The sequence below is a fragment of the Falco naumanni genome, chromosome 4, assembly GCF_017639655.2.
Source record: "Falco naumanni isolate bFalNau1 chromosome 4, bFalNau1.pat, whole genome shotgun sequence".
In the NCBI taxonomy this organism is placed as follows: Eukaryota; Metazoa; Chordata; class Aves; order Falconiformes; family Falconidae; genus Falco; species Falco naumanni.
Genome location: NC_054057.1, coordinates 82,380,284 through 82,397,452, shown reverse-complemented (window position 1 = coordinate 82,397,452; position 17,169 = coordinate 82,380,284). Strand labels below are relative to the sequence as shown.

General features: G+C 49.6%; 1 protein-coding gene across 7 annotated transcripts in view; it reads right to left on the bottom strand.

Annotated features, from left to right (window-relative positions):
- Positions 1-17,169, bottom strand: part of ELFN1 (extracellular leucine rich repeat and fibronectin type III domain containing 1) — a 109,144-nt gene that overhangs the window by 72,983 nt on the left and 18,992 nt on the right. For all 7 annotated transcript variants that reach the window (XR_005827675.1, XR_005827674.1, XR_005827673.1 and 4 more), the window contains exon 2: positions 12,582-12,694. The gene's annotated coding sequence lies outside the window, so the exon portion shown is untranslated. The remainder of the gene's footprint in view (positions 1-12,581; positions 12,695-17,169) is intronic.

Genomic DNA, 17,169 nt, shown 5'->3' with positions numbered 1-17,169 from the left:
AAATCTCTGGAATGAGATACATTCTTTGCAAATAGGGAACTGATGCTACATGACCTATACATACAAAGTCATCTCTTCATCACACGCACACAAGTGTCTCCTTCCCAAATTATCCAGACCGTCCTCCACAAATGGAAAGCGCTAATCCATCTGCTGTAACCCCCCAACTGACCACACATACCATCCCAGGCACGCAGCCTCCATTCAGGCAGGAATCCAAGGCGGCAGAAGCTCCCTTGGTTTTCTTGGGTTTTGAGGGATTTTTTTCCCAAAAGAAAATTAGATGTTTTCTCCTCTTCAGCTACATGCCAACATCTTAGGTCCCTGGTGGAAATTTCAGTTAACTCCATTAAAATCCCCCAGTCATTCCTGCTGAAGAGTAAGTCCCCTCAGGAGCAAGAAGATTGATAGACTCCTTTTCTGTAATAAACCTCACTTATCAGCTGTAATGAGCTGACTGACATTTCAAGCCTGGCTCTTCTCTCAACACACAAGTACACAACAGTTTGGGGTGGCAAGTCTCTTCCAGGCACGTCACTGAGGAGCTGGGCAAGTGACAGTCCCCTGTCCTTTGGATGCACGAGTGAGCTCTCCTCTGAGTTATGTCTAAGAATCTCTGTACCATTGGACCAGCCATGGCTTAGTGTGGCTGAGTCCTGGAGATCTCCTCACAGCCTCTCTGGCCACCTGTTCTGGTGCTGTATCACACTCTTGGTGTACATCTCTTTCCAAATTCCTGACCTGAACCTCCCAAGCTGCTTTTGTGCCCATTGCCCCCATTAGGCTGCTGCCACTATTGAGAAGAGTTTGGCTCTATCAACTTTGCAAGCTCTGTCCAAGCAGCTGTAGTTATTTGATGCTGCCCTTCAAACGCGGATCCTGCTGGCCATCAGGATGCAGAGTCTTTGGATGCCCTGAAACACTGGTCTGAAACTGCTGGTGAAGGGAATATCAGCACCACATTAAACTATAAAGTAAGCCACAGACTTCTTCAGGCCAGTTTCTGCCCAGGCACTCGTCCCTCCAGCGGGGTTCCTTGACCCTTCACAACTGTTTTGGTAGGGATCAGTAAGATGATGAAGGTGGACCAGATGGCAACCACTGCTGTACTTAGCAATGCTTGAAGGACACCTCACAACTCAGCTAGCAAGGTAAGATGTCTTACCACAACCTTTTGATATCTTTCTTTTCTATCCACAGACTCTTTTCCCCACACGCTGGCCATCTTATTTGCTGAAGACCCTGTCTCGTGGGGGGCTGGCCAGCTTTTGCTGATGAAAAATGTCATTTTTTGAGGTTTAACTAATCCAAAGTGGAATCTCTGCTAGATCAGGCTCTTTTCTCTTAAAAAAGATTAATAATTTCAACTATTTTGCCAGTGGAGCACAGGGAACCATTGTCCCAAAGTTTTGTGAATAAGAAACAGAGATTAGGGTCCCTGGGGTGATTTGGCAGGAATCTCCACCACTATTCAGGGGCCTTCCTGTGTGTGAAACGGAAAGAGCAATGCTGCCCTGTAGCTCCCTGTTTGCAACGTACTTAGAAATTCTTGAATACCTGGCACTAGACATGCTGTATTATCTCCTACCTCATCTCCTGCATCTAAAGCTGGCGGCCTGGCAAGGGGAATCATTCCAGATTTGTGCTGTCCAGAAAACAGCCTGGCAGGAAGATCTGCAAGTCATGTCTCCCCACTCCATGCCATCTCCTACCCCATTGCTCAGTAACCCACTAGAGATGATGAAACCTGGGCTCTCCATCCTAGGATTAGTTGGCAGCCCCAGTCCAGGATCTCACTGCCTGCTGCCAGCTCCAAGGGCTGTTCACTGCCTACTGCCATCACATTCGATGTCCCTCCCAAGACACCACGACCTCAGCCACTACTGCAGAGAAACCACACACCACACCCAGTGCTGCCCATTCCCTGCACGCCTAGGGACCAGCAGGGAGACTGGGTGACTCTGGGGACACAAGAGAAATCACTCCTTCTGCAATATTTGCAATATAGGAGAATAACCTGGTTTCTTTATCCCTCCCATCCCCAAGCCCACATAGCAGTGGAGACGGAGAGGACTTCAGGACACTGCTATTTCCTTGTTGCCCTATGGCAGGTCCTGATGGAGGTGCTGGAGCAAAAGGAGGAAAGGTCTGATTCCATTTACCAAGTGCCTCTCCCCAGCACAGATGTAAGTCAGATACAATTTCCCAGTGTTGCCTTCTGCATATTTCACCCACTGACAGATTTGCATATATTTAAACACAATACAAAGCTGCAGACACTATCAAAAGAGTTTAGAGAGGAAAGGGCAGGAGAACTTTGTCCTTTTTCTTTAGGCTTATGAAAGATGGCACTCTGAGAGCTCAGAGAAGGGGCATTGCCAGGCAGGAGCTGTGCCAGACCCTCAGCTGAGCAAGCACTGCTTGGTGGGACAGACAGGAGGCAAAGGAGGCTTCAGCAGCTGAGTCCAAGCATCTGAGATGCTCAGGGCAGCCACTGGCACCGGTGATGCTGGGGTAGAGCATTTAGTAACCTCAACCCCTGCCAGTACCACCTGAGAGAGCAGGATGTCAGCTCCAAACTTACACACAGCATCTCTCCAGAGATAGGAAAAACCCCTTGGATAATGCAATGCTTTCATGGGAATGCCCCACTGGTGAAAGAGGGCATTCCCCAGGAGGTCCCTGCACAGACACAGGTAGGTAACACAAACCTTTAACACACGCTCAATAAAAAGCAGCACTGTGCTAGATGATTCAATCCCCCACGTACCTGTGGGAAGTAGGGAATACATCCTGCTCACCAGAGCTGTGAAACGTATTCACCTGTTGCAGGAATTAATCCTTCTTTTACTAACAGAGAGTGGCAGAGCTGTGCACACAGAAATCCTGTCTGAAATGAATCCCTGATAAAGAGGAAGCCAAGTTAAAAGGTGAGTTTTACTGCCTGCCAAGGCTTTAGGTTTTTAAAGGGTTTCTTGTAGAATTACTGTATTAGCAGGCTATTATGGGCATAGATATCAAACTGCTATGCACAGCAAGAAAAAGCATGGAATTTTTGAGATGGGCAAGAAACGCATGGAAAAATGAGGCAGAAGAGGGCAAGAGGGGGAGAGAGAAGAAGCAGTGATGTGCAGAGGGGAGGGAGGCAGATAAATTATGGAGGAGATAGTGGAAAGGGGGTGAAGAAGAAAGCAACGAGCAGTAGGGTAAGGAGAAAAGAGAAAGATAAAAAGAGGAGGAGAAAGGGAAAGAAGAGATAAATGAGGGCAAAGACCAACTCATCATTTTGCAATTCCACCCCGGTGGAGAGGAAAATTGATGTCTGGAGCTTTTTTATGGCCAACCTCCTGGGCACGGGACAAAAGACAAGTTATTACCCAACCCCAGGTCAGGTCTGTAGCCTGCCAACTGCTTAGACACATTCAGAGAGCCCATGAGAGCTGTAAATCAAGGGGGCCAAAGAGATCACAGAGAGGCTGGGACCAGGCACAGAGCAGCAGCGAGCTCAGCAAATGCAATATAATCACAGGAGAGGTGCAAACCCCGGAGCAACACAGGCTGACAAAGAGCGCCCAGCCCTAAAGGGCTTTGCTCATCTCTCCTTCACACCATTCCTAAGGACAGCGCTCCCCCAGAGATGCAAGTCCCCCTGCACTTCCTCCTGATTTCTCTTCCTATTGATTTTGAGGCTCTGAATACCATTTATTTTTGCTTGCTTGATTCACTCATTCATTGAATAAAGGCATCATCACTATTATTATTATTATCCCCGTCATCGGGCTCCTCATCACACATTATATTATTTGCATTGCAGAGCTGGAAGATTTCAGGTTGAGGCAGGAAATTTGTGTGAGTTGTTATTACTGCAATCAGATGAAGTGAGAATTGGATCGGCAAAGGCTGCCAGAGCGCAGCTCTCCCAGCAGGACACAGCAGCTCTGCCCAATTCGGGGAAGCTGCCATTTTACTGTGCGGGGCCCGCCAGCAATTTCAGACTTGCCTTCGCCGTCCCATCCCTCCCTTCCATCCCACCACCCCACTCCGCTGGCTACCAGCAGAGAACGAGGAAACGCGTCAGTACAGAGGGCAAGGAATCAGAAAAGACTTGGCGAGATTGCACATTTTCTGCCTTGCTGATGGTATTTATTAGACAACAGAAAATAGCTATTTTACCATCTGCCTTGTAAAAAAAAAAAAAAATCCTCATTAAATTAATGGAATGTGCAGCTGCCGAACAGAGTGTTCCTCTCCCTGCTGCCTCCCCAGCAGCCCAGCACTTGCTGGAGCAGGGAATCAGGCTGCCAAAAGTAGCTGAGGCTAACTCAGGCTGGTGCGGTGGGAGAGGACGGACAGATGGACGGCCAGCCTCCTGCTCCTCCCCGTCCCCAGGCTCTGGCCAGGGGACCTATGGGTGCCCTGTGGCCACACACAGGGCGCAAGGGCTGCCTTGCTCGCTGCGTTACGGAGCAGAGGGCTCATCCCCTCCCTGCATGGTCTCCGCTTGTGAAGGGCACTGGACAAGTCTGCTCAGCAGGGTGTAAATGTCTCCTTTTGCCTAAGCAGAACGTGATCCAGACATCAGGTTGCGGAGGTCAGAGCTGCCCAGTGCCCTATGCTGAGCATGGTGGGATTTGGCAGCAAGTCAAGTCCTAATTTCCATGTCTCTGCCACCTCAATCAACATGAGCTAGTCAATCCACCTCTATCATCCCCCTCTACGTGCCAAAGTTTGATCTGAGCTGGTGTTTGCCCTGTGGAGGTGTTCAGCTGACATCTCAAAACTAAGTAAGTCTCAAGACTGCCCAGAGCAGCTCCTACACACAAGTCTTTATTTTGGCTGAGAACAGACCAAAAATCATGAACAGAATCCTTTCTCAATCCCAGCAAGACAGGAACATCATAAACCAAAGGTCCTGGATGATTTTAATGATGTTAATGGAGCCAGGAAAACAGCAGCAGTTTAATGCCAGTGTTACCAATTCATTTCTACTTGGCACTGAAGAGGACTTAAGGGTTTTAAGTGAACCTTTTCTTCTGACATCTGGTGGAGCATGAGTATTTGATGGAGGAATAGTTGCCAAAATCCTGTATTACCTGTGGCTTTGGGGAGCCGGTCCACCAGTTTGCATCACCAAGGTCTCCCAGAGGTACCAGATACCACAACACACTGCCTTAGCGAATATACTCATTGCCTTACCACCTCATCACACCTGAAAAGTGATGTCTAGGACTGCTTTGGGTCCAGCAGTTCTCCTAAGGAAATTAAGCCCTTTGTTAGATGTCTCAGCACTGACGATGCTTCAGCATCTCTGCAATATAATCCACATCTAATCCCTACTTGCATTTTCTGCTGCTAACCCCTCTGCTAATGCCAGGGAGTTCCCAGTGCCTGCATTGCTCCCCTGAAGCAATGGTCCTCTCCTCCTCTTCCTAGGAGGCTTTTCTATATATATACTTTTCACCTAAACGAGTTTTTACCTATCTTTTGCAGGAAACTTGCTCCTTTAGCAGCTACAAAGCAGTTGGGGAAAGCCGACCCTGGGAGACGGGTCTGGCTGCAGGGAAATTGTTTCCATTGTGTCCGTGGGGGAAGCAGGAGATGGCCTCTTAAATTCCAGCCCGCAAAGGAGAGTTACAGGACTACAGCATGTCGAATCACTTCATGCCGAAATAAATCCTGACATAATAAGTCCTAATACAGCCAAAGAAACTATTACAGTCAGTCACAAGAATAATCCACACTGAGAATCGGTGAAAATGCCTCTCCCCAGTGGAATAACATGGCTCCAGAGGCTCAGTTCCAGTCAAAGACAATAATTTCATGTTTACCCAACAGATGAGGGCAGCTCCAAAAGGCAAACGTTTGTTGCCAAAAACACTCCGCTGAAGTGGGATTTTGCCACCTCCCATCAAAGACTTGCTTTTTAAACCAATGAGCAGGAAGAAAAGGGAAGACCATGAAAGACAGAGATCAAATCAAAGTCCAGAAGGATGTCATGGCTGTCTCTTACACCATTGCCTTCAGTCCTATCCATCCTTCATTAGCAGCAGTAAGGGCATAACGCCAACCGAAATGCTTCACAAGCACAGATTTCCCGGGTTTCAGAGGTTAATGGCAAAACGTCTCCCAGACTTTGCCTCCACTGCCAGATCTGTAGGCAGAACTGTGTCTGCAAGTCACTGACCTCCTCTGCGGCACCAGCTGTTGTCTGTACAGGGCTGCGGGGGTGCTTGCACGCGTGGATCCCAGCCGTGCGGTGCACACACGCTGCCTCGGCCACTCTCGGTGGTGCCACTCTCCCAGCAGACCTGCTGGACAGGGCCACGGGGCTGCTGACCCTCCTCGTGGAGTGGCTCACAGGGTCATCTTAGAAAGCAAGTTAGCCAAAAAGATGTGGCAGAGTAGCAAAAACACAGCAAAAAAGCAAAAAACAGAGTAGCAAAAAAAATTTTTTTCCTTGAAAAACCATTTGCTTTCTTAGAGAAAAAAAATCTATCGTCCATTTAAAAAAAAAAACCAAAACCCAAACAGTTCCTTTAATTAAACCTTGAAGAGAATTTTGATAAAAACACTGACATTTTGCAAAGTTGCCCTTGGACAAATCATAAGCATTGAAAGCTCTGAGACACGGACACGGTGGAAGCACCTCTGCGCATGCCAGGGTGTTCGGGAAGGACATCCATCTTCCTGCAGTCAGGTGTGCCAGCAGTTCTGTGATGGTCCTCATGCGTCTGTCCTTCCCATACCCACGTGAGATGTACGTGGCACGTGGGGCTGTGGCAGACCGGGGAGACAGCCAAGAGAAGGTCGCAGGGTTGCACAGAGTTAGAAGAAAACACTGCGTGCGTGTCACAGCACTGTGCATGCTCGGCTCAGCAGTCAGCGAGGAGGGACTTTGTGCCTGTATGTCTCCTGGTGCTTGCACCTGATCTTCATCTCCTGATGCAGACACAGAACTGCATCACTTCACAAAACTCAGGACACACTTTTACAGCTGGCTGGGGTCAGGGTCGCTGGCTGGGACAGCGAGAGGTGAAGCACTGCTCTGAAATTTCATGTAACTCATTCATTCCAGGGGGATCTGTGGAGCCACAGGTTGATGCAGTGCCCACAGTTCTCTGACACCTCCAGCGCTCAGGTCCTTGCACAAAGGGATGCTTCCACCTCGTGAGCCAGAAATGCTGGTGTTCAGGCTTTCTCCTGCTAATGAACATTTTTATACATCACCTCTCACTCAAGGTCTCAGCTGCAGACAGCAGCCCTTCTGTAGGCCCGTGGCCACCTGCAATCATCCATGGAGGAAAATGGAAGAGACAGTTGGTGAAGGACCTCATCACCCCGGTCTGCACAGGGCTGATGCACAGGTGAGAAGACATCATTTTTTAACACCATGGGTCTCATCTCAGCATCATCTTCCTGTCACTCCATGCCCCTGCTTCTCCGGTATGTAGGGGAGCACTGGGTTCACACTAACAAATCTGAGCTCCCCAGATGATTAAAGGAAGCACTGCCCTTTACATCGCTCTGACTGGGGTTGATAGCTCTGTAGAGTTGGACACTTGGCTCTAATGAGGTGTGAAAATCTCCCTGCTGTGGCCAGTCATTGCCAGCTGTGGAAAATAAGGAGAAAGGTGGAGGGGAAAAAAAAAAAAAAACACCACCAAAACTAAAAAGCAACCTTCTCCAGCGGGAGTCCCTGGTCCTTCCAGGGCTTCGCTGACTGCCTGCATGTGGCTGGGAGAGGCAGCCCTGCTTCACAGTGCCAGCAGGGACACGGGTGTGTGGCACTGGTGGCTTTTCAGTGGCAGCAGATGAATCAGGGTCCCGCTCCAGTGCGGGTCAGCATGACCAAAGCGGCCGAGCCATGTTGGAAGCTTGCTCCCAGACAGGGAACACCTGCAGGTTTCACGATGGGCTCCATCCTGGCTCTGTCTGGTCCCACCAATATTGTTGTGTTGGTGTTGGAGGGGTATTATCCGAGACCGGGGTGTTGCAGTGTGCACAGTCTGCCCGGCACAGCCGTGCTCCTGGAGCATCGCTCAAGGCCACGACTCCTCCGAGCGAGACACCTGCAGTGAGCTGGGTGGCAGACCCAGCCCCGGGGTGGCGCAGAACACACCAGCATCCCCAGCACAGCAGCTTCACCGCAAGTCCTGTGGGCACGGGAAGAAGGATCTGAGCAAGCAAACCATGCTGCCCCTGATGCACAGGGACTGCTGGCTGACACCTCTTCAGATTAGTCCCCATGGCTGTCGCTGACAGGGGACCAGCCGTCAGCCCTCTGCACAGTGGCGATGTGAGCCCAGCCAGCTCGTTCACTGCCGCCTTCCCCCGCTGTTAACTTCCTAATGAGACCCGAATTCAAAGCAAATCTCGGCATGCACAGTCCAGTCCTTCCCCTCCGGAGAAGTTTGCTTTTCAGAGGCTCTGCTGGCTGAGGTTCGCTGTTCTGCGGCAGAGGGGAATGGCCGGGTGGGCTCCGAGATGAAGGATGCGTTTCCTCACGCTCGGATGGGGCTGAACAGAGGCACAGGGGGAGGCCAGGCACCGGCCGGAGGCGTCCTGCAGTGAGTGACCCTCAATGTGACATTGATGGCTCTTAATTCTTAAGCCTGCTTTGGAAGGATTTCAGTAGATCCTATTTAATCACTGCAGCCTCTTCATCTCCCCTGTCTCAGCTCGGGGTAGCATTACGTGTTCTCCTCCACCAGCTACCTCCAAGAACTGGCCACCCTCCTCTTCCTCCACAGGTCCCGGATACAGCAACCACCACCCAGCCCTTCAGCCGCCGAAGCCACAGCTGCCCTCGGCTTGTTTATTAATGCACAGCTCAAACAGCATCTGCTTAATTTCCCCTGCCCCGGTCCACAGGAGGACTCCATCTCTCGCTAACGAAGGGCACAGCTTCCTGCAGGTGTGCTCCCAGCTCCCCACAACCGGGCTGTGCCATGCATAGCATTAAATATTTAAGCACTTGTCAAAATGTTGTAACGATTTTTTTGTCTTGTTCCATTAGCTCCATTTCCAAAGGCCACCACTGGAACTACTGAACATTTATTTCTATTGAATCCAGCTTAGAAGTTATGATCTGAGAAACAGGGAGACAGGACAGTATGTTCTGCGGTGCCTGCTTTTCCCCACCACCGCTCAGCTGAGACACGTCGGCCTTTGAAATATCATTTTTATTCCTACCTTAGAAAACCTAAAATAAAAAGATTGATTCTTCCACCTGCTTGATTTGCTTCTGCTGGCTAAATAAGGTACATAAATATCAGTCAGGTGGCTTCCCCATGTAAGTTTTGGGGCCGTTGGTTTAAATGCCTTGCACAGTTTGTGGTACCAGCCGTGTGAGCTGGATTTCCTCCCCAGGTGCAAAATAGTGTGTTGTTATTACGTGATTTTCCTGTTGCTAGAGAGGTGCACACATTCATCTTCCTCCCTCGCTGTCTGTGCATGAACAGCATCTTATTATGCTAATACTATGAGTATTAGACAAAAGGCACTGAAGAAAGCCAGTGGAGACAGCAGTTTGGACTGGGGGTAAAGCATGGGGGGGTGGGCTGCAGGGGCTTATGTCCCCCAGATTTGCTTTAGGTTCACAGTTATCACTGAGAGGTGCAGAGCCAGAGGGAGTTGCATGGGGTGGGGGACAGCCATGGCCCCCAGGGACACTGGGGACATGCCCAATGCACCAGCCCTTGGCCACGGGATCCCGCAGCAGGGCCACTGCAGGATCCCGCAGCAGGGCCCCCCAAGCAAACCCCAAGTTTGCACAAGGGAGCTGGGTTTGCTACGGGCCGGGGGATGGGACTGCTGGTGGCAGCCCCATGGTCACCAGGCTTCCTTCCTTTGGGATAAAAAAAGGGAAATCTAAAGCATTGTTAAAGACTTCCCCGCGTTTTAATTCCTCTCTATTTAAAGGCATGTGAAAGCCCAAGAGTTCCAGCTCTGCCGCCTGCGCCTGGATGCTCCGCAAAGTTGTAATCCCCACTAGTGACATCACGGGCTGTTGCCATGGGGATGTCACAAACTCAGCGCTGTGGCTTTACCATGGCGGGGATGGGCAGCAAGGGAGGCAGCGCTTCCCAACCACCAGTGTCTCCGGTAATTAGCAAACTGGCACGGAAAACGAGGATGAAGCACAAGATAGGAACATAAAACCATTTTGTAAGTATGATCTATTGGAAAGTATTCCCTCATGAGAAAGTGCCTCCTTAATGGATCCTGCACTCTTAAGTAAACCACGAAAGGCACAGAATAAAATAGAAATTATAGTGATTTGTTTTATTGGGCATTTCATTGAGTAATTAAGAGGATAATTAGGAGAAGGAACATTAAAAGGCGTTACGCTCAGCCCTTGTCTTGCTCCAGGGGAGCAAGCTACTGAATGTGCAGCATCATCCCATGTTTCCCTGTGCTAACACAGGGTTCCCTGGGGTGAAGGAGGCACACATGGACATGCTGCAGCACAATGGGTCACACGTAGGATGGGAGGGGATGAAAAAGCATCTCCCCCATGGGCTGGCAGGACGCCGGAGCTCTCCCAAGAAATGCAGGGTGGGAATGGCAGGTTGCAGGGAGCAAACCCCATCTTCACAGCATTTCTTGGCATGTGATGTCAGGCATTGATGCTTGTGCATCCTGTGTTTCAGTGCAAGGGAGGCTAAAGGGAGAAATGTAAACCAGCCCTGGCTGCAGAGGAGCTCTGGGGAGAGCTCACCACTGTGAAATGTGCTGATGAAGCACCACGGCCAAGGCAGAAGTGGCAAAAAGCTCAGCACGATGGTTACCCTGTGCCAAGAGAGTCACTCTGTCATCTGCCCCCCTTTTAACACCTATGGCCCATTTTGCCTCCTGACCTTTTTCTGGGCAAAATATGTATAAAAGCACCTGTATAACTAATCCAGATCCAGACAGGACGCAACACGTCTCCCAGAGCCCTCAGCAGTCACAACTCTAAGCCACTTCTCTGAGGTACCCAGCATCTCCCATAGGCAAGGAAACCTCACTGCTGGCCGACACATCCATGAAACAAAGACCCACTCAAGCAACGAAAGCTGCAGCTCCTTTCCAACCATCAGCACATCTCACTCCACCCCATTTACCCACAGCATGGCCACGCTCCAGCACAGATGTCAGGATACCAGGTCCCACTACTGCAGCCCACACGACATGCTGGGGACCTCAGTGCTCACACACTGCCATCCCCTAAGAGATCCCAGGTGAAAGCCAGCCCCAGTGAGAGCAATCTGCCCACTGCAAACCCCAGATGGTTGCTGCAGGGAGCAAACACAAGCACGGCGATGGGGAAATGCAAACTGGAGTGATGGACACCATGAAAAGAAAGGGCTTTACTGAAAGCAGTCCCGTTGGACTTGCTTTTGTAAACACTGACATGATAGATTGGCTAATTCACATTATGGCCTCAAACCACTCGCTCAGGGGACAAAATAAGCAACCAACCAACCCAGATAAATGAGAAACCCCAACCTGCAGCATGGCAGTGTTGACCAGTTGCCAAGAATTAAGTAGCTCTTAGGTCCTTGCTTGCTCCAGGACCACATATTTAGGAAAGCACATCATCTTACATGCAGGAAAAGGCTGGCTTGTTTTAAACGGGCCTCTGTGGATAGAAAACCTTTTTTTCTCCCTAGGGTAATGGATGTGATGGCTATAATCCAGTTGCCATGCTGGGCCAGTGTTTCAGGGACAGTGCCTTGTCAGCGTTGAGCCCAAAGTGTCCGGCAGCTATCAGAAAATCCATGTTCAGAAAGCCAGCAGCCTTCCCTTTCCCTGTCCTGGGAACCACTGCTCCTCTCCATCCTCCCCTGACCGGGCGAAGCAACCCCCATCCCCTTCAAAGCAAAGTAAAACTGGCTTTTTGTCTCATTGCTGGCCCTTTTTTTACTGCATTTTGCATATTGCAACAAGAGCAGCTTGTTGTGAGACCCGAGCGCTAGGCACAGCCCTAAAACAAGGCTCCTGTTTGAAGTGCACGGATTGAGGCTGGACTAAGAAAGCCCAGGAGTGTCTAGCTCTGCCCCTACACTAAAAAGGCTGCTCAGCAGCAGCAGCCAACACAGCTTCATCCTGCTCAGCCCTTCGCACAATCCCTAAGAAACCAGTACAGTGAAGGGGAAGCGGTGAATTCATATGCAATGTTGGACTTGACCCGGGGAGTGGGTAATAGCCGAGCATGTGCTCCGCTTTCCGATGCCACTGCAGGGAGGAGAGCAGAGCTGCCTCGCCGCCAGAGCACCCAGCGCTGCCCTAACCCTGCCATCATCGAGAGGAGCTGGACAATCAACTTCCACAGGAGCAGCTTAAAACCAACACCAAATGCAAGCCAAAAAACCACTGTTAACCACCTCTACCCTGTCAGGCAGAGCAGATGGAGCCCAGAGCTGCCTGGGTGCAGGTCCCAGGTAGACAACTTATCTGTGCCTTGAGACAAGTTTAGAGAATCGCTTCTGAATTTCCTGCTTGCAGACACCTTATTCACTCCCTCTAGTCAACGCAACAAGCAGGTTTAGTGCAAGGCAAACGGGGAACAGAGGATAAAACAAAATACCAGCCCATACCTGAAGGTGCATCCTTCCTTTCTCACCAAGCAGTGGGGAGGACGTTGCTGTCTCTCGGTAATTTTCCAACATCCTGTGTTGCAGGTAGATTTATGCACTGATCAGAGTTGGAGCTGTTAATAAAAAAGTGCAAAGAAAAGGGATTTTACTGTGAAGTGTAAGGCTGCTTTTCTTACAGCTTTTCATTATCATGACTTTCTCTTTTTTTAATCTGTTCTTTCTGTGATTGACCATGTTTGGGGTTCAAAGCTTTAAAAATAAACCACGGATCTTCTTTCATCTACTATGCATGAGAGAGTCAGAATCGTTACATGGCTTAAATGGATATTTTGGGAGGGACCCCAGACCAAGCAGTTCCTACGTGAACCAGGAGCCAGAGGGATGAAGCTAATTTGCAAATAATGTTACATGCTGGTTTTACTTGAACTCAAGGGAAAAGGCTGCAGTGGCTACTTGTCATTCTTTGTGAGAAATTGAAAAAAATGGAAATTGAGTTCACTAGTAAAAAAAAATACATCTATATTTAAAAAAAAAAAAGTGTTCTGCAGCAAACCAATTTCTCCTGCACCAGGGGAACGTCCCAGAACTGCAATGAAGCCATGCCTCAGCATGTACCACTGCTGCTGCCTGGGTGCTGGGGACAAACAGCCTGGCTGCCCTTTTCCCGAGAGCAGATCTTTAACTCAGAAAGCTGCGAGCATTTCTCTAGCTCAACTTGAACCATTTCTTCCTTACACAGTTCACAAGACAACTTTCCCCTTCAGCATCGCAAATGCCTTCCCCCAGGAGGGCGCAGCTCCGGTATCTGCAGCGCGGCATCTTTACAGTGAATTGCCTATCGATGACTTTGTGGCTAATACATACAATGAGAAGCAGAGGAGCTAATATAATGTAATTTTCCATGTTTACTGCATTATTACAGTGGTTGAATCTGCTGATTAGTTCCTATTTTTCTTGCCATCTCTTCCTGAGCTTCCCTTTCATTTTTGCCCTGCTTATCTGCATACAGAGTCATTTATCCGTACGGCTGGTGTAACAGCAAGCAGGGCCAAAGCTATCATTCCTCCTCCCTTTCAAATTTAATCTTGCAGACCTCAATCTTTGTGATACCGCTATTATTTTGTCCATATCTGATCTAACAGGAACCAGCCATTATTTTTTGCCTTAAAAAAAAGAAAAACAGAGAAAACTAATCCGAGCAAAAGATAATGATGGCTGTGGCACTAATGATCCCTGGCGTACCTCCTCGCAATGAATCTGGTGCTAAAACAGGCCGTTTGTTTCCCTTCCCTCTACATAACTGCAGGACTGACCCCTCACGCACAGGCAGCTCCCCACCAATAAACAGCATTGCCCTCATCTCCCGGGGGATTCATTGCACTGCCAACTATCTCAGCAGTCCTCCTTATTGTCTTAACTTATTTACCCAAATAGTGGAAAAACAACTCAAGTGGAGCCGGACGCTCTCCAACAACATGACTGCAACCGGCTTCTTCAGTTTTGTTTCCCTACAAGCTAGGAAAGCCTCTTCCTCCCATGGTTATTAATTGAAAAGGGGGGGGGGGAGGGGGGGGAGATTTCCTGCAATCTGAACAGAAAGTCCTCCTCATTACTGTTCCTTGAAGATCACGGCAAGACATTTTGCCCCCCGGCTTCCCTAATGCTCCCCATCTCCCAGCTCTGAGCAGAATATCGCACCGGCTGGAGACCATCACTGAAGCATCAAGCCAAGCCATTCTGCATGTGCCAACCACATCAGCCAGCAGGGATTTACTTGGGAGAGATGAGGAGACAAATTGAGGAATCCCTCTCCTCCCTTTCCCTGCACCCCGAACAGCCAGAAGTTTTTCAAGCAGCAAATGTGCCTGCCCAGCCTCCTCACTGCACATCCCCAGTCTGCACCATCACTCTGTGGTTTCCATCTGCGCCGTGCTCTTCACCTCTGCCTGCAGCCCAGAGACCTTCACATGCCCTCTCCTTCCCCCAGGAATATTACAAATAAATCACGGGGCCACATCCAGCTCTTGGTCGGTGCTGCAGGTGGGGACTTGGAGATGCTTCAAAGGCAGACAGCACCAGCAGGGCACAGGACCCTGCCTGTCCCCTGCACCAGGAAGGATTTACACAGGCAAGACCTGTGGAAACCAAACCGAGCCCTTCCCCACATCCCCTGCCGAATGGATCTGGTTTGGGGAACGCCTTGCTCACAGCGACATGGAGCTCCCAGCTGCCCAAGCTGTAGCACTGCAGAAACCTGAGCATTTCTTGGTCTAGATACAACATAGCATGTATTATATTTATTATTAATGAAAGATTAAGTGTTATAAAAAGCATTATTAAATTTAAAGCTAATAATCATCAGCTGTCCCTCACTTCACCCTGCAAGCCTGAGAGCTATAATGAAAGAGCAAATTCCAGCTCAGAGCATCTTTAACAGAGGCTGCCGTGATCCAGAGCCCAGCTCCGCAGCTCAGAGCCACAGGCATTTTCTACGACGAGTGAGGAACCTCAAAGATCTTCTAATGTGAACAACCATAAAAAGCCAGAAATGGCAGAAAAATAACTCTCTGTTACCCTTGCCTTTGGAAAGGACTCACGTCAGTCTCCCAGCTCCGCAACAACAAGTTGTTTTCTTGTGTCCCAACCTGCACCCATATCATCACCCCAAGAGCTCAGGTTTGCACAGTGACCTGTGTCACAGCAGTCATTAGATGGTGATAACCCACTTTATTACCAAGAAAAAGTCCACGTTTCCAGAAGTGTTCCTTGCCCTCGTCCTCCTTGGGAAAATGCAGCTCTTTACAGTCTCATGGGAGCACGAGCCAAACAAAACGGGCCCTTCACAAAGGAGTTCTCATGGGACAGGACTGTGACCCTGTGACCAGGTAACACTCATCTCATCTCCCAAAAGCAGCATCTGCTCCCATCAGAGGCGCTCAATCAGCACCAGGGGAGACCAGGAGCAGGGCTGTTTCTGCCCTGAATCCTCCAGCATCTCAGCAGGACAAGCAGAACAGGCAGCCACCCGCCCAGAGCACAATTCTGATATCTGGGACCAACAACCAGGACCAAGACCTGTGTTTAAAGACTGTACCAGCCTCAGGACCGAGACCTGTGCTTCAGCACCTGCCTGCCCACCGATACTGCTGTGAGCCACACCAATACGAGATGCTGCAGAGCAAGAAGGCGACAAGGAGCACTTTCTTTGCTTCCCCAGATCTTTCCTGAGCATGCAAAGACCTGGATCTTCACCTGAAGACTAATTCTCACCCTTCTTCGGCCCAGTTTTTTGTAGTTTTTCTACAATCCAGAATACATTTGAGCAATCAGCACAACATTTAGTGAGAAAATCGTATGCTACATTTCCACTTGGCACAACTTTGAAATGGTTAAGCCGTTAAGCCCTGAAAGGGAAGTTTGAAGAATACAGTGGGAAAAAAAGAAGCCAAAAACAAAAATAAACCAACAGTGGCAAAATTAGAGCATGACATAAAGGAACTGTTTGAATGGATCCCTTCTCCCAGAGAAACGGTGCATGCTGGCTGCTGCTTCCCTGTGTCAGGATCTCCACAGTTGTGTAGTGCTTGGACTTTCATTACGACAGCAGGGAAAATAACAAACTCAAAGTCAACATTAGCACTAGCACACAAGAGAGGGAGAAAGTTTTCCTAAGATGGCATCAAACCTCTTACAAGCTTGTCTAAACCACAGCCACATTGCCCCCGAGGCCCCCTTTGCCCATCTCATTCTCCCCCAGCAAGGGGGATGCTACCAGGGCAGGAAGGTGTTGCTTGTGCAAGGACTGGCAACGGTCCAGGCTGGGGAGAGGCCATGGCAGGCACCACAGAAATGCTTGTGTATCCACATTTTCCAGATAAACCCTTCCAAAGAGAAGCAAATCCTGCCTCAGTCTGCAGCTTAGCTTCACACAACACAACCCCAGGGATGCTGGTCCCTCTAAGGACAGCCAGGCTCTGCCCAGGGCATTCAGCGGGACAGGGAGAACTCCCCACCTTCACTCCAACCGACCTGCTTTGTACAATGCAGTGACAGCTGTGCAGCCCCTACGTCCCCTGTGTCACTCAAAGATCCCTCTTGAATTATGTATTGCTTTGCTGCTGCGCGCGCTGACTTGGTGACTTACTTACACCGCCAGTTACTGGGCTGAAGGACACCGCTCCAATGACAACCATTTTACATTGATTTTTGTCATAAAATGTGATGCAATGCTGAATCAAAAGACCTCCCAGAATCCATACATGTGACAATGTCCCACTACAACTGTGACACAAAACATTAAGGTAATGACAGTGCCAATGGCATTCCTACCTGCTGCTTTTAGGTCCACCCAACCCGGTGCAGCTGAGAGAAACAAGGGCTCTTTTCCTCCCACTCCAGCCTTCCCTGGGTGGCTGCAGAGCGTTTGCTATTCTTGCAACAGGGTGCTCTCTCCTGGGAGGGCTTGGATCAGAGATACCCAGGTTAGGTCACCCACAGAGGTAACAGTGGGAAAAACCTCATTCCCCAGCATACTCGCATCTGTGCATATCTCTGCAGAGGTCAAACACACTCCTGATCAGGGCATCTC